General features: G+C 50.4%; 1 long non-coding RNA gene across 3 annotated transcripts; it reads right to left on the bottom strand.

Annotated features, from left to right (window-relative positions):
- Positions 1-1,842: 1,842 nt before the first annotated feature.
- Positions 1,843-16,340, bottom strand: LOC138920172 (uncharacterized). Of its 3 annotated transcripts, none has more exons than XR_011430904.1 (4): positions 16,203-16,340; positions 11,674-11,774; positions 10,796-10,876; positions 1,843-2,151 (listed from the first exon to the last, which is right to left on the bottom strand). It is a non-coding gene; the product is annotated as an uncharacterized lncRNA (long non-coding RNA). The 3 variants fall into 3 exon arrangements; XR_011430905.1 differs by lacking the exon at positions 1,843-2,151 and adding an exon at positions 8,597-9,044; XR_011430903.1 differs by lacking the exon at positions 1,843-2,151 and adding an exon at positions 10,067-10,166.
- Between the last annotated feature and the right edge of the window lie 226 nt (positions 16,341-16,566).

Consider the following 16,566-nt stretch of genomic DNA (forward strand, 5'->3'; position numbering starts at 1 on the left):
GGGCTCCTGCCGAACCGCCGCGGCCACAACAACAGCCCTGCGCGCCGCGGGCGGGGCGCTGACGTCGGAGGGGCTGACCCCGCGCTGGCCCCGCGGGCGGACCTCCCGGGGCGGCCCGCGCGGGCCCGGGAGCCCTCCCGCCCGCTGACTCCTGCCTCGCCAGCCTGCGCGCCCCTCCTCCCGGGCTCTGGGTGCCGAGCAGCGGGATTGGAGCCCAGGAAAGGTGCCTCCCCCGGGGGGAGTGTCCGGAGGAATCCTGCGAACGGAGCTGGCATTTTGCACCTGAACTTCAGTGCCCTGCAGCGGGGGAAGGAGAGGCCTGGAACAGAGCGCTGCGGTGGGGGACCGAGCCCGCGCGCCTGCGCCCCGTCTCCACGGCGCCTTGAGCGCAGCCGGCGGACGGCCTGGTGTTGAAACCATAGCAGAAGTGTGGAGTTACCTGTACAATCTCACGATCTTTCAGGGTCGACAAGTGATTAGATAACTTTAAAGGAGGTCAACCAAAAGTGTCAGCAGGCCCACCTCTGCCCCACGTGCCACGTCTGTAGTGGGGAACAGGGGGATACCATAGTCTGCACCCCCGAAACACTCAGATTGGAGCCGGGGTGCAAGAGCAAGCGGCGTGCCACAGGCACAGCCCTGGATGCCTCAGAAAGCGCCGCCCGGCTTCCGAGGCCCCGCCGGCCCCGCGTCACCGGGGAGGCCCCGCCCTCAGCCCGCCCCGCTGCATCGCCCAGATCTTCAGGAAGGCGAGGTCGGCGGTGCCGTCTCAGGCCGCTCCCACACCCCCACGGAACGGGGCCTCCCTGAGTTCTCTGAAGGCCCACCAGGACCCCTCCAGCCCGGTGTAGGCCCCTGGCCTCCGAAAGCTGGGCGCATGCGTCCTCGGTGCGTGCGGGGAGGGCTCGCTTTTCTTCTCACCGGCTCCCCGCGCCTCTTCCCGGCAGTGGTGCTGACATCACCCCTAGAGTCCTCGGGGGGCCCCCCTCCATCCAGCAGGAAGCGTGGGAGGTTGAGTGTGAACCAACCACCTCCAACATCCCAACTCTCCCCGGGGCGCCGGGAGTGGGGGTCTGTGCACCCCCAGGGGAAGGTGGGAGCTAAGGACAGCTTCAGCAGCTCCACTTGGGCTGGTGCTCTCCAGAGCACGGCCCACCCCGAGTGAACGGGGGGCGTGGAAGGAAGCCCCCTGGCTCCGCCACTCCGTCTACCTTGGTTGTGCTGGGACTCGGGTTTTCTTCGATTATCTGTGTGGTTTTGCTTGTTGCCACAAGCAGTTATGACTTTCCACCTAGCATAAAAAGCAACAAGGGGGGATGAAAATGAGTGCAAATATAAACACCACGTTTAAACGTGGGAGAATGTTTGCTGCAAGTGAAAATGGCAGAACCCAGCAACAGCACGTCCTCGCCACCTGCGGCCCTGCAGATGTGCAAGGTCCTGTCCTTTTAAGTGTATTAAGTAATGTGTTGTCTTTTCAATAAAACAGAGAAAGCATAGGCACACTCAAAAGAATAAACAACCAAGAGTCAATCATTTCGGCGTTGCTCTCGCTGCGAGAGATATGCAGTGTTCGTTATGTTTCCGATGCTTTTGTTGTCTGCCTGAGATACTACATAACAAAACGATTTTGTTTTTTTTAAGAGACATGCAGCTAGATTGCAGCTGGTGACCCCGGGCCCGGTTCCCAGAGTCCCATTCACCTGGGTGACCACCCCCAAGCTCCCACACCCCCACACCCCCCTCCCTCCGCTGGCAGCACTGAGCACTGCAGACTCAGCAGGATGTGCCCAGGGTCAAGAATGGGTCCCCATCCCAGGGACAAACTCATGAACACATAACTGATCTGTAAACACAGATGCATTTGTTTCTTAGGGCCATCATAACATTCTCACAAACTTGGGGACTTGAACATTTATTCTCTCACAGTTGTAGAAGCGAGAAGTCCAAAACCAAGATGTCAGCAGGGTCGCACTCCCTCCAGAGGCTCTAAGTGAGGATCCTTCCTGCCGCCTCCAGCTTCCAGGCATTCCTTGGCTCGCAGCAGCATCACTCCACTCTCTGCCTCCCTAGTCACATGGCTCCTCCTCTGTGTGTTTCTCTGCATCCTCTCATCTTATGAAGATATCAGTCATTGGATTTAGGGCCTACCTTAAATCCAAAAGATTTCATCTCAAGATCCTTAACTAATTACATGTGCAAAGACCCTATTTCCAAATAATATCACATGCTGAGGTTCTGGGTGGACATGAATTTGGGGGAGACACTATTCAACCCACTACACCATGACCAGCTTGTCCACTTTTGGGGAGAAGACCTCACACATCAGTCAGAAGGCACTCATCAGTCTGACTGGCCCCTTTGCCCCGCACACAGCTAAAAGAGGCTGGAGCATGAGACAGCAGCCTGCAACCTGATGGGTCTGGAGTGGAGTCCACTGGCCAAGACAGTCCCCTCCCTGTTCTGCCTTGCCAAGAAAGTGACAATGCTCAAATGTGCTTGAGTGTCCACCAGTAGTAACCACACTGATGCCTTGAACACTCCCTCCGTGCCAGCCGAGCCTGTGTTGCAGGTGAGGAAACTGAAGTTTGGGAAGGTTAAGTCAGTAGCCCAAGGTCTCTTTCCTGGTGGAACGAAACCCAAGCTGACAGACACCCGCACTGCTCTTTCCAGACTGCCACAGCTGACCGACCCCTGCGTCCATACGGCCTCTCTAAGCGTGGCAGGACACCACGGATTAGACGTCCACTCCTAAATTATGGTCAGTGTCAGGCCTGCTTCCTCTCCAAGACTGACCAAGATCTGGAGGGAGGGGGCCTGTCTGCAAACTCGAGTGACTCATTTACAGCAGTCTTGGCCGACTCCCACAAATGGCTCACTACAGCCAGCGAGGATGAGTTTTACTAGTTTAGCTCGGAGAGGAGCTTATGTCAAAGTTCAGGTGGGAACTTCCCTGTCCCGACATTACTGCAGCAGGTCAGTCTCCTGTGGTGTCCCCTTCACCACCCCAGCAAGCAAGAAACGGCCTTACTATCAAGTGAGAGGAGCTTGGTGGCATCTTGACCCCGCTTCCCTGGAAAGCTGTGATGCTGCCAGGCTCCGTTTTCTAAGCAGGATGCCCATTAGATGGTTACTTAGAATTGCTTGTTGCTTTGGCTAATTCCTAACATAACTTGCCCCTCGTTCAGCTTACATGCTCAGTTTGTAAAGCCCAAGCCCCAATCCCTGAAAACCCCCCTCATGAGAACCTCCAGCTTCACCGCAGGTGTGGTGGAGGTGCAGCGAGCCACCGCTTCATCGTTGGTAACGTTCCTTTAGTAAGCATTAATTGTTTGGGCGGGGTGTATAAAGCTAAGATATTAGGCACTGACCACTAGATGCCAGTTAAGATGTAAAAATTTAAACTTTTTAAATGAGACCATCTACAAAAACATCAAAAAACCAAATACCTCGATATAAAAGTAACAAAAAAGAGTGCAAGACCTATAGAGAGAAAATTGTAAAACAAGATTGAGAGAAATTGCAGAAGAAATAAATACATGGCGGGATAGACCAAGTTGAAGAAACAGAACACTCAATATTGTAAAAACGTCATTTCTCCCCAACATGACCTACAAATTTGATGCAAAACAGTTTTCCAGACCCCAGCAGGGTTTTTCACAGAAGCTGACAAGCTGGGCCCCGTTTCCAGTATGGCGGAGTAAACTGCTGCGGAACTGACCCTCCCCAGGACGGCGCTCTGAACACTAGACAAATAGAAAACAACCTTCACCTGGAGCCGCCAGCATGCGCAGAGGCCGGCAGATGCTGGAGAGGAGGCAACACTTAGAAGAAGGGGACAGCCAGGTGAGCTGCCTGTTCTCACAGCTTCTAGCCTAAGGACAGGCCACAGTCCATGCCGTGCAGGGCCAACAAAACACCTGCAGTCTTTCTTGCCTCAAGAGCTAGGAGACAGAGTTGAGACACTGACACCCTCAGGGAAGTATGGGGGCATCCCAGAAAGGAAGGAGCGAGAGAAGGGGAGACCCAAGTTCTGTGTATTGACTGGGCCTAAATCTGTAGGTGACATTGGAGCACAGGCATGGGTAGACTCCAGGCACCTTGGTTGAGAATGAAAGAACTGGGATGAGATCTGAGCTGCTGTCCAAGGGACGGTGTTTACAGTCTGAGCCCCACCAGGTCAACTGCTTTGGCTAACACAAACACAAAAATACTAAAATCAACTCTCTTTGAATTAATATAAGAGAATCCAAAGTCAACACAAAATAACACAATGTCCAAGATACAATCTAAAATTACTCACTATACAAAGAAAAAGAATATAAATGGAATAGTACTCAGCCATTAAAAAAAGACAAAATCGTCCCATTTGCAACAACATGGATGGACCTTGAGGGTATGATGTTAAGTGAAATAAGCCAGACAGAGAAAAACAAATACTGCATGATTTCACTCGTATGTGGAAGATAAACAAATACATGGTCAAAGAGAACAGATTAGTAGTTACCAGAGGGGAGGGGTTGGGGTGGGCAAAAGAGGTAAAGGGGCACAGATGTGCAGTGATGGACAAAAATCAGACTACTGGTGGTGAGCATGATAAAGTCCATTCAGAAACTGATAAATAATATTGTACACCCAAAATTACACAAAGTTATAAACCATTATAATCTCAATAAAATTACTGGGGAGAAAAAGAAGGAAAGAAAAGAATATTAGCCATTCTCAAAAAAAAAGTAAAAGAGCTTGATTCCTGGTATGACCCTAATGATGGAGCAAGCAAGGATTTTAAAGTAACTATTATAACTACAATTTTCATGTAAAGGGAAATATGCTTTTAAGAAGCAAAAAGGTTTTTTAAAAAATCAAAACAGAGAACTAGAAACTATATTTTAAAAATGGAAATTCTAGAAGTGAAAATTAATATCATAAAGTTAAGTGGATGGGCCTAACAGAAGAGTGGAGATGATGGTGGAAAATAAATAAACTTTAAGATATATCAATAGAATGTATTCAATCTGAAAAAGAAACAGTGGGGAATAAATAAAAAGAGCCTAAGGGATCTTTGTCCCTAAAGGGACAACATAAAAATGTCTACATATGTGTAAGTGAAATTACAAAAAGAGAGGAGAGAAACAATGGGGCAGGGAAAAGCAATTGAAAAAAATAATTTCTGGAATTTTCTTATATTTGGCAAAAGACATAAATTTTCCTACTCGAAGAAGTTCCACAATCCCCAACTAAGATAAAATCAAAGAAAACCATGCATCACAGTCAAATTGTTGGAAACCAAATGTAAAGAGACAAATCTTTAAAAAGTAGCTGTAGAAAAGCATATCTCACGCAGGGAACGGAGACTCAACAGCTGATGACTGCTTTTCAGAAGCTATGGAGGCCAGAAGAGAGTGGAACAACATCCTGAAAGCAGTGAAAGGAAGCCTGTCGACCTGCGGTAGAATGTCCAATGCTTTCAAGAATGAGGGTAAATAAAGACATGTTAATATGAAAGGAAATTAAGGGAATTCATCACCAGGAGGCTTGTATTACAAAAAGTGCTAAAGGAAATTCTTCAGGCTGAAGGAAAATGATACCAGATAGAAACTTGATCATCAGGAAAGAATGAAACGCATCAGAAATGTTTAATACCTGAATAAATATAAAAGACTATTTTTCCTCTTAATTTCTCTAAAATATATATATCTAGGCAAAAATTATAACATTGAATTGTGGGGTTTTTGTTGTATATACATGTAATACACACAACTACAGTAAAAAAATGGACCTATAAAATTGAAAGGGTTCTACATTTTATGAGAATTGATACAGTATTAACTCGAAGAAGACTGAAAAGTTAAGGATATGCATTGTAATCCCTAGAGCAACCTCTAAAATAAATAGCACAAAGAGATAGCTGAAAATCCAACAGATACACTAAAATGGAATGCTAAAAAATATTCAAATAATCTAAAAGAAAGCAAAAGAGGACATTTTAGAAGGAACAAACTGAAATAGACAACGGACCTAAAACCCACCAATTCATCGTCACATGAAAGGGTGAGCATTAAACACTTCAATTAAAAGGATAAAAAAGCAAGACTCTGCCACGTGCTCTCTTCAGGAGAGGCACTTGACAAACATGTGTCATGCAAACAGAAAGCCTAACCAGGCTCCAGAGGCAACAACAACGTCACATAAGATGGACTTCAACACACGGGACTGTCAGAGAGAAAGAGGGACGCTGCCTAATGAGAAATGGGTAACTCAACAAGAAGACAAAAACCGTAAATTGCTGTGTGCCTCAAAACAGCTTCAAAATATTTGAAGCAAAAATTGACAGAATTAAACAGAGAAATAGATAATTCAACAGTCATTGTTGGAGATTTTAACACCCGTTTCTCAGCAATGGATAGAACAAATGGTCAAAAAGCTCAGTAGGGACACAAATGATGTGACCAACAGTACAGACTGTCTTGACCTAATGACATTTATCACAGTACCCCAACACACTCCTTTCTATTGCCTGTAGTACATCCAGCAAGATAAACTGAACACTGGGCCATAAAACAAGTCTCAATAAACTTAAAAGGAAATCATCCAGAATGGGTTCTCTGATTACGCTGGAATTAAGTTAAAATCGGTAACAAGAAGATAGCTATGAAAACCCCAAATATGGAAATATCTAAGTAATCCACTGGTCAAAAAAATCACAAGGGAAATTCGAAAATAATTTGCACTGAATAGTACTGAAAATACAACATATCAAAATGTGTGGGCTGCAATTAAAGCAATGCATAGTTTACAATGCTTCCCTCAGAAACTGACATGCTAATTCTAAAATCCGTACAGAAATGCAAAAGGTCAAATACAGCCAAGGTGATCTTGAAGAAGAACAAAACGGGAGAACTTACACTACCAGATATCACGACCGTTACAGCAATTGAGACAGTGGGGTATCAGTGCAAGAACAGATAGATAGGCTAATTGAATAGAATAAAGAGTCCAGAAAAATTTTCATGGACATAGTCAACCTATTTATGACAGAAGGGACAATGCCTTGCAATGGGGAAAGGATGGTCTTTTCAATAATTGGTGCTGGTCAATTGGCTACCCATAAGAGTGAAAAATAAATCTAGACCCAAACCTCACACCATGCAGAAAAATCAGTTCCAGCTGAATTGGTGATCTAAATGTGAAAGGTAAAATAATAAAACCTTTAGAAGGAAACATGTTTATAATCTTGCAGTAAGTAAAGATTTTTTAAAATAAGCACAAAAAGTGGTAAACTCTACAAAGAGAAGAAATTGATAAGTTGGACTACATTAAGAACTTCTCATCGAAAGAGACAATTAAAAGAATGGAACAAGGACCGGACTGGTGCCTCAGCGGTTAAATGCGCACGTTCCGCTTCCGCGGCCTGCGGTTCGCGGGTTCGGATCTCGGGTGTGGACATGGCACCGCTTGGCAAGCCATGCTGTGGTAGGCGTCCCACATATAAAAGAGAGGAAGATGGGCACATATGTTGGCTCAGGGCCAGTCTTCCTCAGCAAAAGGAGGAGGATTGGCAGCAGATGTTAGCTCAGGGCTAATCATCCTTCAAAAAAAGAAAAAAAGAATGGAACTGCAGTCCACAAAGTAGAAGAAGATAAGCACAGTACAGAAAAATAGAAAAAGACTAGAACAGGCGCATCACTCCTGATGGACAGGATAACTGGGGTGTGAAAAGGTGCTCGTCCTCATCGGCCACCAGCGAAACGCAAATTAAACCCACTGCGGACCCACCAGAAAAACCAACTCAAAAGGACTCACTCCTTTCACTGGTTCACATCCTGGGGGCAGACATGGCACCTCTCATCAGGCCATGCTGGGGCGGCGTCCCACATGCCACAGCTAGAAGGACCCACAACTAAAAATACACAACTATGTACCGGGGAACTTCAGGGAGAAAAAGGAAAAAAAATAAAATCTTTAAGAAAAAAAAGGACCCACTCCATCTAGTTTTCGAGGAAGAGAAGCACCGCTGATAGGAGTAGGAATTGGTTCAACCACCTTGAAAATTGTTTGGCAATTTCTGCTAAAGCCATGTAACTGCCCAGCAATTCTCCCCCATGTGTACCCAACAGAAACAAGTCCTGTGTGCACCAGGGGAAGTGCTGGAATGGTCAGAGCAGCACCAGTCACCGTCACCCCAGACTGGAACCAGCCCAAATGTCCATCAGCAGTAAATGGATAAATAAATGGTGGTCTGTTCATGCAGTGGCATCAAAGGGGTGTGTTTGGTTTGAGAGAATGTGTTGATGTGTGTAGTTTTTTTGTAAATGTCACACTTGAGTGAAAGTCAATGAGGGACTGTGGCAGGCTCATCTGTGCACACTCAGCTTTCTGAACTGGAAAGCCTAAAACAAACCCCTCATTCTGTAGGAGAAGGAAACCAAGCCCAGAGACAGCAGGTGACTTGACTAAGGCCACCAGAAAAGGGAGAATGTGGACCAAAATCCGAATTTCCTGAATTCCCAGCCAGGGCTCTCTCCAATACAGCTATCTGCTCCCATCGACATCTTTTTTTTTTTCTAGTTGTGGTAAAAAAACACATACCACAAAATTCACCATGTTACCCATTTTTAAGTGTACAGTTCAGTACTGTCAAAATCATTTGCATTGTTGTACAATAGCTCTCCAGAACTTTTTCATCTTTTCACTTATTCATCTTTTCCACTTTTCAAACTGAAACTCTATACCCATTAAACGACTCTCCACTCCCCCCCACGCCACCCCAGCAACCACCATTCTATTTTCTGTTTCTAAGAATTTGACTACTTTAGATACCTCATCCTAGTGGAATCATACAGTATTTGTCTCTCTCTGACTGGCTGATTTCACTCAGCATAATGTCCTCGAGGTCCGTCCATGCTGTAGCAGGTGTCAGGGTTTCCTTCCCTTTTAAGACTGAATAATATTCCATTTGTGAATGGACCACATTTTGCTTATCCATTCCTCCATTGACGGACACTTGGGTTGTTTCCACTTCTTGGCCATCATGAATGATGCTGCTGTGAAAATGGGTGTGCAAATGTCTCATCAGGCCCCTACTTTCCGTTCTTTTGGGGACATACCCAGAAGTAGTCTCATCAACATTCCTGTGCCCACTGCAGCTGGTGACTGGTATGGGTTCTCAGCTGTCCCTGAGCTGGGGCTCCCCTGCTTGCTGCCACTCTGATGTTCAGCCGCCTGTCGCCCCGAGGGGTGAAGTGATGGGTAATTTGGAGCCCAAGCAAAACACAGTTGTTGCAAGACTTCTCCGGGAACAGGCCCCTGGCATTGACGACTGCTGGACAAACTGGGCAGAACAGAGGGGCTGGTGGCAATTTAGGACAGGCATAGGCTTCATCCTTAACAGAGGCGGGCCATTTTCGTCCTCCCTTTTGGGACCCTCTGACCTCGCTGAGCCCAGCTGCATGTGACCCAGAGTGGGAAGCTGGGTCATGGCGCCAGGGCTGCTGTGAACGGCTGGCCAGCGAGAGGACAGGCCAGGGCTGGCAGGGCCCCGGCAGCCAAGTCAGCGCCCAGACCATCCTGGTGGCCATCCAGGAGGGGACTCTGGGAGGAACGAGTGTGAGGCTCCAGAGAAGGGTGGCCTGGACATCCAGGTGGCAGTGGGGGAGGCCTGCTCTCAGCCAGCCACTCATTCGGTCACAGGTTCTCTGACAGTTTCTCCCACCCGAGGTGAGATGGGCAGGGCCCGCTTTACCCAGCCAGGAAATGACCCTGGACATGGGGACACCCACTGCGCTTCTTTCCAGCCAAGCCTTGTGGGAAAGAAAATGGGAGGACAAGAGCACTCTTGTTTCAGTACATTTCCCCCTACAAAAAAATCCTTGTCTTCCAGAAAGAACGAGAGGTGAGGGTGAATGAGTCCCTTCGGCTGAGAGTTTGAAACAGAAGAGAACTGTGGGGTGAGGGTGTCATTCTGCAGCAGATGAAGGTGCTCAGCATTTTATCCAGAACCAACCAGCTTTCTCCAGAACCGAGCTCTCTCCATGTTGTGGTGGAGGCTGGTGCCCCTGGGTTGGCCCTCGACTCTGCCGGCCGGCCCAGGGGTCTTGGGCAGGTAGCCGGCCCTGCTGAGCCTCCATGCACCTTCCCCTGGTCACCCCGCCCCAATCCAGGAGCCACTGTCCGGAACAGGGAGGAAGCCAAGGAGGTAGCCAGGAAGGAAGTCCCAAAAGCATGCTCTTCACCTGGAAACCCTCAGATCACATGCACACCCCGCCGACAGCCCTTACGGGTCATCCCAGCAAGCCTCAGTTCACACCACCAGGCATCTGAGAGCAACTGCCCGCCTCCCGGACAGGTGCCCACTGGAGCTGTCCCTCCAGTGGGCTCAGAGGCTGCTGCGGCATCCTCTTCCAGGGTCCTTCTCACACCCTCTTCCTCAGCCCAGGCCTTCCCCAGCTGTCCCTCAGCTCAGGTCCTTCCCAGCCCCTGCTCCCCGCCCCCTCCTTCCTCCTAAAGTCTCACTCTGTCCAGAAGCCCTCCCTGGCTCGCCCTAGGCCTGTGGTTCGTGTCCCTGAGTGCCGCTTAGAACCTTCTCGCAGCTTTGGAAAGTCCCCATCCCAGGCCCCACCCAGGCCAATCAACCAGGCTCCCTGGAGGTGGACTCTAAGCCCCAGGTAAGTCCAAATTGTGGCAAGGTAGAGGACGTCTGCTGGACAGAGGTGGGAGCCCTCACCATGCTTCCCAGCCCCCACCTACAATGCTCCCACCACACCGACTGGTGATTGCCGCCTTCCCACCAGCTTACCGGTGTCACAGGACTTTGGATCCTGGCTCCATCCCCATCACCTAGCAAGGGTCTCACATGTGGAAGGTGCTCAATGGATGTCTGTGTGATAAATGCATCAATTACTGGGAGAATTACTCAATCAACCACTTATTGAATGAATTGATGGCTCGATGATCTGCGGATCCAGCGCCATTGGCTGCAGCAGCCTTGTGCAGGTCCATCCTCACTATCTGCATCCCATCTGGACAGCAGGGCCCACCCTCCCTCGGGTGCCCCGGGCCCACCTCTTGTAGCCACCAGCACTCCTTTCCCTCAGACACAACAGATGACTCTTCCGCAGGGGGACAGGGCATGGATGGACTACCATCCTCCCAATTCTTTTAAAACATAATTTGCATCTGGAGCCAAGAGCATCCTGAGGAAGCAGAGCCCTCCCTGCTCCCTCTTCCCACCCCTACAGGACCCCCCATCTCCAAGCTGTCTCTGGAGATTTCCTAATGTTTAGTGATTAAACTTGTGTAGCAACATGAGGGGTCTGCGCTTTCCCAGTGCCCCCTACCCACTCGTTTCCTCTGCTCACAACCTGGTTGCGGGGTGGGGGTGGGGGGTCCCTGTGCCTGCAAACCTGGCGAGCCCATGCCTCAGCTATCCTGGTGTCAGTTGTTCCTGTGGTCCAGTTTCTGTGCTTGGCTTCCTTCCATCCCTGAGCCTCTCCAGGGACTCAGGGAGGCATGTTCCAGCCACCCTGCCACCCAGGGGAAGCAGATGACGATCCTCGGCCCCATTCTCCCCAGGGCCTCTCTCGGGCACCCTGATTCTGCCTCCCGCCGGACACTAGCTCTCCAGGCTCCCTGAGCCCCTCTGGGGTTGATCCCATTTCCTGGGGCCCCACTCACTCCTTGTGTGCCCTCCAGCAGCTTCCTGAGAGAAGTGCTTGGAGTCCCTTGTCACCTGCAGATGACTTTACACGGCCCTCCTGAGATTTGCTGTAGACATTCTGCAACGAAAAGCAGGTTCTGGCAATTTCACAACGCTGTACCCGGGTCAGGTCTTTCATTCCTTCAGCCCTTCCCATCCTTCTGTTTTAGCACGTTGCCTGGTAAATTTGCTCAATGATGCTCTCTCTTCCGTTTTCTTTTTCTGGAACTCATTAATTGCACATTAGAGCGCCTAGACTGATGGTCTAATTTTCTGTTTTCTCTCCCATTTTTCATTTTTTCTACTTTATGGGAAATTTATCTTGATTGAGTTTTCATTTTTGCTATTTTTAAAAAAATAAAAAAGAGCTCTCTCTTATCCTCTGCCTGTTTCCTTTTTATATTTTATTTATTTATTTTTTTGAGGATGATTAGCCCTGAGCTAACATCTGCTGCCAATCCTCCTCTTTTGGCTGAAGAAGACTGGCCCTGAGCTAACATCCATACCCATCCTCCTCTACTTTATATGTGGGATGGCTGCCACAGCATGGCTTGCCAAGCAGTGCCATGTCCGCAACTGGGATCTGAACCAGCGAACCCCAGGCCACAGGAGCAGAATGTGCAAACTTAACCGCTGCACCACTGGGCCGGCCCCTGCCTGTTCCTTTTTTGTAGCCTCCTGTTCTTAGGTCATGGATGCAATATTTTCTCTCATTTCTCTGGTGGTGTTCTCTTTTTTATATTCTCTTCCTCTCCACACTGTTTCTGTTTCCTCCAGACTCTTATATTTTGGTAGGTGTAAATCCATCTTTTGTGTTAGATGCTCTTATTTCGAGGGTCTGGTGATCCTCGTGGTCCCCGGGTCTTCACAAGAGGCACACAAGTGCCGACATGAAGCAGTGTGGCTGCGTGGGTGAGGCTGGGCCTGTCAGGTGAAGGAGCAGGGTCCAGGCACTTGGCCAGAGGTCTTGAGAGGCCAGTCCAATTCTTCAGAATCCTCTGGTCTCCCGCCTGGGGGACACACCTGGCTGCCAGCATTCTGGGAATGAGCAGGGTCAGGGGCCAAGGTCACCTCTAGGGATAAGCCTGTGAACTCATCTCCCTGTTCCTCTCTTGGGTGCCTCACTCTTGCACTTGGCTGTACTTGGACCCCCAACCCCAGAGCTTTCTGGCACTGACCTCTAAGAGCAGCCCTGGACCTCCAGTCTTCTGCCAGCCCATGTGGGACAAGCAGCCTCCTGGCCTGGGTCTGGGGTCAAAGTGTTCCTTTGAAAGACTCTTAACTGCCCTTCCTGTTCTCAGCCAACCCCATGCCCGCAGTCAGAGCTGCCTGGCCTTCTGGACTTGGAGCCCCTCTGGCTTCCCCTGGTTATCTGTTGGTGCCACCCAGCCACCTGTGTTCTAGCTGAGGGAGACAGGATGCCACCATGTCCCTTTGTGATCCTCCTGGGGGGTCCCGCTGCGCTAGGTCAAGCTGGAAGCCACCCCTTCCGTCCGGACTTGTCTGAAAGGCACTTTTGTGGGGAGACCCTACCATCGCCGTTTCTAATCTGCTGTTCCCATCATGCACACCTACCACAGCATGGCTTGCCAAGTGGTGCCATGTCCACACCCAGAATCCAAACCAGAGAACCCAGGGCCGCCAAGAAGCGGAATGAGTGCACTTAACCGCTGCACCACTGGGCCGGCCCCTGCCCAGGGCATTTAAAACCATGTCTTCTCGAGAAGCCACGGAATTTTCCTGAGAAAATTTCACTGAATTTTCGTATGTATTTATCTGTAAAAAAAAAATATTTACTTTAATTTTTAAAAAATGGTCTGGGGTTGGGCCTGGCCCTGTGGCTGAGTGGTTAAAGTTCTGTGCACTCTAGTTCAGTGGCCCAAGTTCGTGGGTTCGGATCCCAGGCACAGACACTGCACTCACCAGCCATGCTGGGGCCATGTCCCACATACCAAAAAATAGAGGAGGATTGGCACAGATGTTCGCTCAGGGCTAATTTTCCTCAACCAGAAAAAGAGGAGGGTTGGCAATGGATGTTAGCTCAGGGCTAATCTTCCTCAGGAAAAAAATTTTAAAAGGTCTGGGGCAACAGCCCCCCCCCCCCGCACCCCCCCAGGAAATATGCTCTCCAAATCCCATGGCCCTTCCCACTAGTGAGTTTGTGACCCTTGGACCCAAGGCCCTGCCAGGAGGGGCTGCTTTGCCATTTCATAGGGTGGCCAGTGGCTGGGATGGCCTGTCTGAGAAAATGACATCAGAACAGAGAGGGAAGGGTGGAGCCATTAGGGGCCTGGAGCAAGAGCATCCAGGCAGTGGGAACAGCAAATGAGAAGATGCAGAGGCCTAGCTGAACCTGGGGGACCAGCGGAAGGGGAGAGCTGGGCAGACACAGGGTGTAGGCCCTGAGTCTCTGCTCTCGGTGCTTCGGAAGGAGGAAGTGGTAGGGAGACACGCAGAGGGAGAGACCAGGCCGGAGGCTCCTCCAGGCACGCCAGCAGAGGATTCTGGAATATGTTGAAATTCAGGGCAACAGGATTTTCTGGCCTCGGGTGTGAGAGAAAGAGAGAGCGGTGGATAGCTCCTGCCTGAGCAACTGGATGATGGGATGTTGGAGAGAGATGGACAATGGGAGGATGGGACAACGGGAGGGTGTGTTGGAGACACATCAGGATTCTGTCTGGGCCACGCCCACTTGGGGGGAAGGCTGAGGGCAGGTGGACCGGGAGCCTGAGGCCAGGGAGCTGCGCAGGTCAGCAGCCCACAGGAGAGGCCAGGGTCCAGTGGGATCAGCCAGTGAGTGTGGACATGGCCAGGCCAGGGCAGAGCGCTGAGGCCCCAGAAGGAAGTGACAGGAGACTAGAAGGAGCGCCAGCAAGAAGAGGAAGGCAGGGAAGGTCAGGGAGGCCCGTGGAAGAGAGCCCTCCAGGGAGCGGGGAGGAGGCGGGGGGAGGGGGAGGAGTAAGGGCTTGGCCTCAGCCAGGCACACAGTCAGTAACCAAGGAGTGATGTATTCACACACTCAGACTCTACTTTTTGCAACCTAAGGAAGCCAAACCACTTTGGAACAAAACCAAACACAGTAAACACAGTAAAGTCATTCAATGCATACGAGGGTGAAAAATATCACTTTCTTCATCCAGTGAATTCTCTTGGAGTTTCCCAGAAACACAGGTCACTGTGGACTCCAGTCAGAGAGGGCTTCCTGGAAGAGGTGGGAGTGTGGGCACAGGGATCAACCTGGAAGTGTGGGCAGAATCGGTCAGGAAGAGAGGAGGGGCTGACTTTCCAGGCAGGACCATGGGCTGAGCAAAGGCCCTAAAAGGTAGAGGTTGGGGAGTGGACAGTCCAGTTGCAGGGGATCTGCACCTGCTGGTGGCCTGCGGGAGCCGAGCTAAGTGGCCTGCTGCCTCCTCTCAGGCCCAGGAGGCAAAGTCCCTGCACGTTCAGGAGGAACGGGGGAGCGTGTAGGCTGAGGGCAAGCGGATGAGGAGACCCCCTCTCCTAAGATTGCCTGCTGCTCTCTGTCGAGGACTCCCCAGGGCCAGGTCATCTGTACCCACAGGACAGCACCAGGCCTGGTTACGTGGATGCATAACAAATCACCCCAAGTGGGAGTGGTTTATTTGGCTCTCAGATTCTGCATTAGGAGTTCCCACGGCAGAGGGAGCACAGCTTGTCTCTGGTCTACCACATCAAGGCCTCAACCGGAAGATGCAGAAGCTGGGGCCGGAGTCACTGGATGGCTGCTGCTGGCTAGGGGGCCTCGGAGCTTCCCCACACGGTTTCTCTGTGGCTGGGCTTCCTCACAGCACGGGGCCTGGGCTCCAAGGGTGAGTGTCCCCAGAGTGGAGGCCGGCAGAAGCCCTATCACACCTGGTACCTCCCCAGGAAAGCCTTCTCATGGTCTCTGATGGAGCAGGACCCACCCTGCTTTTTACCCTCTCCCTGCTGGCTGCACCTTCCCTTCAAGTGACCTGTCCCCCAGTAACAAGCTCCTGGATGTTGGCATGTGTAATGTTCAGCTCTGCTGCCAGCTATGTGGGCTCCATGTCAGAGCTCCTCAGGTTTTTCTCACTAGAGTGTCTCCAGCACCCAACACAGTGCCTGGCATGTGGCAGGCACACAATAAATATATGAGTGAATAAATATATGAATGAATAATATGAATGAATGGACAAGTGGGTGGTTGGGTGGATTAATGGATGAATGAATAAATGGACAGACGGCTAGAAGGACGGATATGGATGAACATATAGACAGAGGCAGATGGGTGGGTGGATTGAATGGATAGGTGAGTGCGTGGATGGATGGACAGACAGAACAGATGGATGGGTGAATGGAAGGATAGATAAATGAATTAATGGATAGATGGGCAGATGGATGAGTGGAGAAATGGACGCATGGAAGGAAAGAAGGTTGGATAGGTGCACGGGTAGATGAACAAACAGACGGGTTGGATGAACGGGTGGACGGATGGGCGGGTGGATGAACACAAGTTCAACCCTACCTTCCTAGCACCAGGTTGTTTTCCACTCCTTCCCTCTCTCCACTGGATGCTCCAGAAGGGCAGCCCAGCCTGGTTTCCCTCCCACATCTCTCCCAGCCCATGGCACAACACCTGGCACGGAGCAGATGGTCAGCAACGTCTGTTGAACCAAACATTGAAAATGAGCAAGACCCACAGGCCCTCTGCCTTCCTTACAGTCAGTTGTGGGGACGGGGAGGAGGCAGACAAAGGAACGCCCTCAGAGAGCGGCGGCGATAAGCCCTAGGAAGAGGGCAGACAGAGACCTATGAGGACTGGCCTGGTGAGGGAGGGGCACAGGGGGGCCCTCTGAGGTGGGGACATTTGAGCCGAGTCCTGAAGGGTG

This window comes from Equus caballus, chromosome 22, assembly GCF_041296265.1.
Source record: "Equus caballus isolate H_3958 breed thoroughbred chromosome 22, TB-T2T, whole genome shotgun sequence".
Lineage (NCBI taxonomy): Eukaryota > Metazoa > Chordata > Mammalia > Perissodactyla > Equidae > Equus > Equus caballus.